This window comes from Coenobita brevimanus, chromosome 101 (genome assembly GCF_032717465.1).
Source record: "Coenobita brevimanus isolate Jiangsu-jjx chromosome 101, ASM3271746v2, whole genome shotgun sequence".
In the NCBI taxonomy this organism is placed as follows: domain Eukaryota; kingdom Metazoa; phylum Arthropoda; class Malacostraca; order Decapoda; family Coenobitidae; genus Coenobita; species Coenobita brevimanus.
In genome coordinates, this window is record NC_137054.1 from 30070138 (window position 1) to 30079386 (window position 9249).

The window sequence follows — 9249 nt, forward strand, 5'->3', positions numbered from 1 at the left end:
CTCACAAACTTCCGTAACAAGGGCAGCACCTGTTGTTATATTAAATCCCTATATGCAGTTGACACATTTTAAACTTCACTTCATCCAGTTTTGATTACTCATTATATAAACTAAATTGTCATAATATTACCAAATATTTTTGTGTAGTTTATCGCTCCCCCAATGCTTCTTCGGAACCCAGTGTATTTGATTCCATATCCACACAGTTGAGTAACCTTAATCTTGCCCTTAGCACCGAAATTACCATTTTGGGTGATTTAACATACATAATGTTGAATGATTATTGCATTCTGTCAGGACTAGAGTTCGAGCTGTTTGTGGAATCGTTTAGTCTCACCCAGCTGGTAGAGCAACTAACCAGAATACCTGATAACCCTGACCATAATGTCCATCTCTTGGATTTATTCTTGACAAATAATCCAGATCAATACAGGATAGAGGTACTGTCACCACTTGGATCCTCTGACCACAATCTCATCAAAGCCTCATTAGTTAACCCTCCCACACCTCCCCGTTCTGAACCTGTCAGGGTGACCCGATGGCACTTTGATAGGGCAGACTGGGATGGATTTAGGAATTATCTTGCTGACATTCCATGGCAGTCTTTCTTCTCTAGTGATCCCAATTCCACCCAGTCCCACATTTGCGAATTAATAGCAGCTGGTATGGATTTATTCATACCAAGTCAACAGTTCACTAAAAGATCGAACTCTCCGAAATGGTTTGATGGCAACTGTGCCTGAGCAACAGCCCAAAAGTCATTAGCATATAACTCCTACTTAAAATAAAAAACATCTGAATCACTCTCTCAATTTAAAATTGCTAGAAATTATGCAAAAGCTGTAATACATCTAGCTAAATCAAACTTTCTTCAAAAGCAAGCATCAAAACTACTTAACAACCCTAATGACAATAGAATATTCTGGTCAACTCTTAATTCTTTCAATAATACTTTAACAAGTTATCTTCCATTCCCCCACTAAAATCTTCAGATGGCAACATTACAAATGACCCACGTGGGAAAGCAGTTATTTTTGCCAGTACATTTGCCAGAAATTCTACCATAGACGATACCAGCCAGAATATCCCAGTACTAGAACTTGACTCTCCCGAAATTGCTCCACTTAAAATACAGACAAGATACGCAAAGTCCATCCTAGGCAATTTACTTACCAACAAAGCTCAAGGCCCCGATGGAATTCCGCCAATTGTTTTGAAGGAATGTTCCCCTGAACTTGCCTCTGTTCTAGCTAAATTATTTAGACTATGCATACATACTTCTTCATTACCAAATTCATGGAAAGAAGCCAACATCCACCCAATTCCGAAGAAAGGAAGTTCCTCTGACCCCTCTGATTACAGACCAATAGCTCTCACATCTTCTTTTTGGTAAGGTATTTGAAATTTTAATTAATAAGCACAATGTCAAACATCTTGAATCCAACAGCTTGGTTAATGATGGACAATATGGTTTTCGCCACGAAAGGTCCACCATTGACATACTCAGTCTCCTAACTCATACCATCCATCAATCAGTTGACCTGCATGGAGAGACTCATGCAGTAGCCCTTGATATTTCTAAAGCTTTCGATAGAGTATGGCACCGTTCCCTGCTGTCCGAGCTCCCTTCCTGTGGACTAATATCTTTTGTTCCTTTGATTTCCTCGTATCTCAGTGACAGGAAAATGAGAGTAAAAGTAGATGATGTATATTCCAATTTCCACTCAATTAACGCCGGGGTGCCACAGGGATCAGTTCTAGCGTCAACCCTGTTCCTGGTTCATATTACTGATCTCTTATCTGTCACCCATAATCCCATCCACTCATGTGCAGATGACTCTAGCACTACATGGGTCATTCACGCTCAGACACCCATTAACAAAGTCTAATATCTCTACCTCTTGACTCAGTACAGCCATCTCCATAAATCAAGACCTATCTATGATCAGTGAATGGGGACAAAACAACCTTGTCTCATTTAATGATAGGAAAGCTAAGTATATACAATTTGCTAATGGACAGATATTGCCAGATTCGTATATTACCTTCAGTGCTACTAATAATTCCATCTCCAAAAGTATTGAGATTCTCGGCGTCTCACATAACGATGCCCTCAGCTGGACCTCTCATGTTAGATCACTTGCTGGAACCGCCTCAGAGAAGCTTGGATTATTGTACAGAGTCCGTAACTTCACTGACGAGCAGTTAGCTATAATTTATAAGAGTCATGTGCGCTCTCAGCTTAAATATTGCTAACCCTTGTGGAATGGATGTGGAGAGGTTTCAGTAAAACAACTAGACAAAATTCAGAACAAAGCTGTTAGAATTATTAACAACCTGCCATTACAAATAAACTACCTCCCCTACAATCAGACGAAGTTGCATCCATGGTGCCACCTCTCCACGCCTTCCCTCGTGCTACACGGGCAGCTGGCAGCGTTCATGACTGGAATGTCACTCAGCCATACTGCAGAACTTCTGCCTATCAGAATTCTTTCATTTCCCGAACTGCATCTCTTTGGAACTCGCTTCCCCAGAGTTGTTTCCCTCCAAACTTCAACCTACAGCTGTTCAAGTCTAACTGTTACAGATATTTTATGAACAGAGGACACCAGTAATCTTGTGTATGGAATATTTTTTTTTTAATTCATTTGCTTTTCCTTCCTCTGTTCTGTTAATTTAAAAAAAAAAAGATGATTTATAGCCACTGTAGTTTAGTTTTATAGTGTGGTTTTATGCTATGGGTAAATCTAAAATATCCTGACATTATTTTTTTTTTGTCTCTTTTGCAAGAAAATATGGAAATATGCTTCCTTAGAGCTCTCGATTTCGGGGAGACTTCGAAGATGATGCACTCATTTATTCTTAATTTACAGCTATTTTTTTTTTTTTTTTTTTTTTTTAACGAAAGAAAGAAGGAACTAAAGGCCGGAGACCGCAAACCATTCCCCCCCCTCCCCCCCCAAAAAAAAAAGACAATACAAAAGAGAGCCAAATTCAAGATCTGTTCATTTCGAGATGCCTAGACACACTGCGTTTGAAAGACTGGAGATCATAGGAAGTAGGATATACAGACAGAGGGAGACAGTTCCAGAGCTGACCTGTTGCATAAATGAAGGACTGGGAGTAACGGTTACCCCTTGCATTAGAGAGCTGGACAGAAAAGGGATGAGAGTTTGTTGCTAGACGGGTGCTACGCACCCGTCGTAGAGGTGGAGGGATGCAAGCAGACAGTTCAGAGGAGCAGTGACCATGGAAGTAACGATAGAAAAGAGATAAAGATGCAACAGTGCGGCGAAGTTGAAGGAAACCGGTAAGAGGAGGAGAGCTGATGAGACGAAAAGCCTTTGACTTCACCCTATTGAGAAGAACTGTATGTGGGGAGCCTCCCCACATATGAGAGTTGTACTCTAAACAGGGGCGAATAAAACCCGTGTATAAAGTCAACAACTGTGCGTTGGGTAAAGAAGGTATGGAGTCGGCTTTATGTTGCTGGGAGTACTGCTTTCTGAACTTATGAGCGGTGCTCCATCTATTACCCATTGCCAAAGGCCATATATTGCCCTGATTTCGGAGGGGGCTTACAGCACCCATCTGCAAAAGGCTCGGTCCACTTGCATACCCTCCCCCCCCCCCTCCTCCTGCTTTGTGGGCATCCAAGATAATGAATCTCTCCCGCCCCCAACAATGCACTGATCTATTTCGAACACCAGTCAGCCACACGCTCATAGTGCGTGATGATGGAGGTGCAGAGGGTCTGGAAGTTTCCTCCTGAAAAGCAGAGCACGTGTACAATGGTGCATTCTGATGCTGTCTGGACGGGCAATAGCTGTTTCTTTAGTATATGTCGAAAAGGCCAGGTATAAATCAGCTGGTCCACGCCCTCCCTTTCTCCTTCCCCTAAGTTCTCTTAATTACTGACATATACCAGAGGGTTCGGCGCAGCAATCCTGGCCGATCTAGTAGTACACTAATCAACTAATCATAATAGCATGATGGTAGCGTGATAAAGGCGTTTACCTTCCGAGTCGCTTCGTCCGTTATTGCGGTACGTCATTCATGATTGAGGCACTGTAAAAAAAAAAAAAATCGGAGAGTGACTGGTGGTGGGGAGGTTTCCATCGCACCAATAGAACCCCCCTCCCCCCGATCCGACACTGACACACATACTGAAATCTGAATCAGATACCTAGGATCTGGGAATACCTGAACTAACTTTACATCATATGAAAATCACACAAATGAACCAAAAGAAAGAAAATACGCAATTAAACCAGCAAAAACAAACCACACATCTGAACAAACAGAAAAGAAAAAAAATCATGAACCTGAATCAACAAAATAAAATCATGCCACAGGACTGACACTCATAAGAAACCATGCAACAGAAGCAAAGTTCTGTCACATGAACCCTTAGACCTGCCATGCTGACACCCACAACAGTTTTACATACCCATGCCTGCAACACCACCTCACGATGAATGCAACTTCCACGAAGACGCGGAGACCTAACACGGTTTCAAGAAACTGTTTGGTTTGGTGATGGGTTGCGGGAGCAAGAAAGAAGAGGATGTTTACAGACCATACTTTGGTGAGAGTTACGTGGTGGGTACAGATCTACAAAATAAAGGATGTTGTATATTATGCCTATGCAGACTTAAAGATTTAACTCTGATCAATGTGTTGCTTCAACGATTTCATCCTACACACCAGTAGTTGTTCAGTCCGGGGTACGTGTATCCCAGGGGGTACATGGAGGTCTGACTGGATGTATGTAAACCTCTGCAAAGGTTTGTCTTTTGGGGGGCTTGGATTCATGGATTTATTTTTGTATCTTTTCTCTTTCTACTTTCTTGAGGGCGCATTAGACATTAATCTACACAGTCAATACGGTTCATAAAAAGTAACAATCCGGGTAACTTAGTTACAGGGTGGTTGCACATCCATGCCTTGTCCTAGTTACACGTAATGAGGCTATCGAGAGCCAGACAGTATACTGTTATTTGGTCTAATACACCTGTGATAACAGGTTCACTCTGAACTCCAACAAAATGTGTGTACGTAGTTACGTGCTTGGTGGAAACAAAATAGCGAGACTTATTTAGAACCACATAATTTCATAAGTGTTCGTTACTGAAACAGTTTTAAATACCAAACATTTCATCCAATAAATTATCATCATGCCGGGAATCGAACTCGGTACTCTCAGGTGAGAGCCAGGCAGCAATCTAGTACGCCACGACCAGGTCAAACATGATGTAGTGGATTGCTGCCTGGCTCTTACCTGAGAGTCCAGGGTACGACTTCCGGCATAATGGTAATATATTGGATGATTTTTCCTCTGTAAAGTACAGGTTTCTCTCACCAAACATTATTGTCATTGCTAACCTCGTTGTCCGAAAGTTATCAGGTGTTTCATCATGATGTTTTAATTATATCAAGAGAGAAAGATTACAGATTCTGACTCTGAGCTTAGATCTTAAAGACCGATGAGACAGGCTGTACTTATTTGAACAGTGGCAGCAAAAGAGATACATGGCACCTAAAAGCTTAGAAACTACTGCCATACTTCCTCTTGTCAGGTATTACTGAGAAACATATTGTAGTTTTTACTGTAAAGAACAGAAAAAGAAAGCTATGAGAAGCAGGTATCTTTCCATCTGTTTATGTACTGCTTGAATCCTCCCCTTCCCTCTTCCTCAGTGAACACAGGAAATAAATAATAGTGTACTCTTGGCAATTTTCAGATACTAATGATTGTCTTGGAAGTGGCAGTAATATAGTCATTAATCTGCTTCTTGTGTTTCGTGTTTTTGCCTACTCTACTATACCTGTCAATATTGTGGGTCAAGAATATATATCCAGTGAACCTTCCTCCCACCAAAGTCCTGGATATGCCCCAAAGAAAGTATCTAAACGATTGTTCAGCTGAACCTATCCTGCAAATAGGATCGTAATCCTTTCATCTGTTCTTAATTCTAACATCCTTTTCATGACCCCTTCAACAACTGTGTATGGATCTGCCACAACAATATCTTTCCACTGAAGTGCAGCCGATGCAATGGCAGTGCCTGAAGTGCAGCCGATGCAATGGCAGTGCCAGTCTCCATACACAGTACAAATATAAAATCTATACTTCACTAGAAAATCTTAGCATCACTGCCATGTGAATCTGGGGGATCACTCTCAGCCATATTTTGAGGCAGCTGTACCGGACCATAGAGCACCTTCATCACAGTTCTCAGGATGTCTTCACTGCTAGTCCACCTAGTGTCAGACCATTTTTTTTTTTTTTAGCTCATGAAGTTCTTGTTCAGAGGGGACAACGTATATTTATAAAGACGTAATGGCGGTTCCCAGCGGATGCTCTAAAAAAAAAAAAAAAAAAAAAAAAAAAGTACTGGATTTGGCACACTCCAGTAAGATCAAGTTGGCGCAGTTAGCATGACAATGTACACCTCCGAACAAAAGAAACAGAGACACCCAGGCAGCCCCTACACAGGGGCGTGGGTCGTTTCTAGCTGGCGTGTTGGAGTGTGGGGAGGGAGGATTGTTAGATGGAGAGTATGATGGAGGGGGATGGTGAGTTGTTTATATTGGTGCTCCAGATCATGTATTCATGAACTCATCCGGATAGTGGGAAGGATAGAAGAAGAGGACAAACGTGACATGAGATGGGAGATCGAAGATGGAAGCATGATGTATGATTATTTACACTGTACATCAGTATGTATGTGTTTACCTGTGCTCGTTGTATAAATCACGGTTTGGTAAAGGTTCATATATCTGTGAAGCATACTCATTTGCATCGATATTACCCAGTTCATTCACCGTCCCCGAGAGAATGCAGTCTATCGGGCATGATTTATCGTATTTGCAGCTGCAGGTCGACTCCCCAGCTTGTACCATAGAAGGTCACATATCTGAATTAGGGTTGTGATGAATATCGTTCCCTGACCAGAACATGTGTCGAACCCCGTGCACGGCGCAGCATCGTAAACTAAACAGAGGGGTGATGGATGTGAGAGTAATAATGTGGCGAGACTATCATTGTCAAGAATGAGCGCATTCGCCATCTAGAAGGTTATAATTTGCCTGTTTTATCTCTCTCTCTCTTTCTCTCATCATACCAAATTTCCGGGTGCTTACTCGTAATACGTAGCAAGCTTTTCTATTGATACACCCGCCTTTCTAAGGAGGCGACAGAACAATCAGGGTCACCAACGTGTTTCAGAAGTGATACTGCATTTAAGAGAAGAAGCCTCAAAACGCCCTTTGCTATGGAACGGCCTCTGAAAAGCGCTGGGTCTTCAATTCCATATCATAACTAGCCGTGATTACCTAGATATACGGATCAATGCATACGTGGATGACATTTTCACAGGCAATGTAAAAATTCGTTACTGTGTGTTCAGGCGTCGTATTGGTGGTTTGTTTAATGATTCGCTTCGTGAACACTTATCCTGAATAATTTGATTTATATTGCAGTATCCTTTAATCTGTCACATGCAAATGTTCAAATAACTTTTGCACGAGATGGCTGTCACTATCAAGCCAAAATAATCGACATAAAAAATTTGTTATGCTAAGTAGCCACCAACTCCAGAACCCCCAACCTTCGTACACCCGCTGCCTCAATCATCCTTATGTCTATGTCCTCTACCCCCACCAGCCCTGCCATTCTTCCCCCTCCCTCCCCTCTCCTTCTGGCTACAACTACCTCCTCATCGTTCCGCTTACGCCCCTCCCGGTTACCAATACCCTCTCCCCGCACTCCTACAAGCCAATTTAGAACCAACCCACTGCCTCTATAGGGACTGTCTGGGTGTCTGTTTCTTTTGTCCGGAGGTGTACATACCTGTTTTGTCACTATGGGTTTGTATTCCAGACTGGAGGCCATATCTACAGTTGCATCATAGCCCTAGCTCCTGATATTCAAAATCTTCAAATCCATTTTCCTCAAGAAGTAATATGATCCTCGAAAGCTTCACTAGTTGTAGCGGCTGTGTCACGAACGTGTGGACAAATCCCACAACAAAGAGCACTTGCACTTTGGGTACAACATCAATGATCTCATTTATGAGAATAGAAAAGATTCTGAAATCATCCATTTCTCTGAGAATTATTCTTCTGACTTGAGTGGCTTGGACCTTGATAATGTCGTTTCGTATCCTATTTTATAAAAAAGACTACAGAGATCTTTTCTATTGGGACTGAATGTGCTTGAGAGAATCAAGCTGCATTTTGATGAGAGGATCATATTTGCCAAATGGATCAGCAAGTTTTAGGAAGTTCCCTTTGTTTGAAAATGTTACTTTCATCATGATAATTGAATACCTCACCATGCCTGGCAAGATACAGTGTTATATTCACCCATTTACGCCCAGTGTCCTCAGTATAGGACGGAAATGGGCATTTTCAAAATTAAATAAAGAAGGGAACCCTGGGGTAGGGACCTATGAGCTTCGCGACTATGAGCCGACAGCCGGAGGGCGGTACGCCTAGCACCCTTCCGGCAAAATCTCTCACACAGGAACTCTGGGAGCTAATGAGTTAATTACCCTGAACCTCTCAGTTCCAAAGCCATTTTTGGTCTTTAATGATCTAGGCTTCAATATCTGCTTTCGCCAAATATATCTTGTTGTGCAGTGTCCGTTTGTAATTGTGCCATCTCACCATACTTGACAGAATTATGTGATTTGTTTCTCTATAATCATTCACCTTTTCTGCTTGCTTACACTCACTGTTTGCTTGCATATCTCTCTCTGGTACTGTACTTGTCTCTCTTCAGAATGACATGGCAAATGAAAATGAAAATCGAACTAGAGGCCTCCCCAACGGGGGAATCACGCCAGCCGCGAGCCGATACACATCTAGCGCGGCTCGGAATTTGATCTTGACCTGGACCTACTTATATCAAATTCGAACTCGTAGGAGATTTTCATCCCTACTACACACCTGTAAACTTTTGTAATGATATCTCGAGCGGTTGCGAAGTTATCGTGCTAACAGACGCACAGACATTGACCTACTTTCAACAGTTTCGAACTCGTAGGTGATTTTCATCCCTACTAGACACCTGTAAATTTTTTTGATGATATCTTGAGCGGTAACGAAGCTATCGTTCTAACAGATACACAGACAGACAAATTGATAACAATACCAGCTTTCTATCGCGGCTGGTAACTACTGGACCCTCCTCGTTTAAATGGTCTCTGTATATCGAAGGTTTACTGTACGTCCACTTTT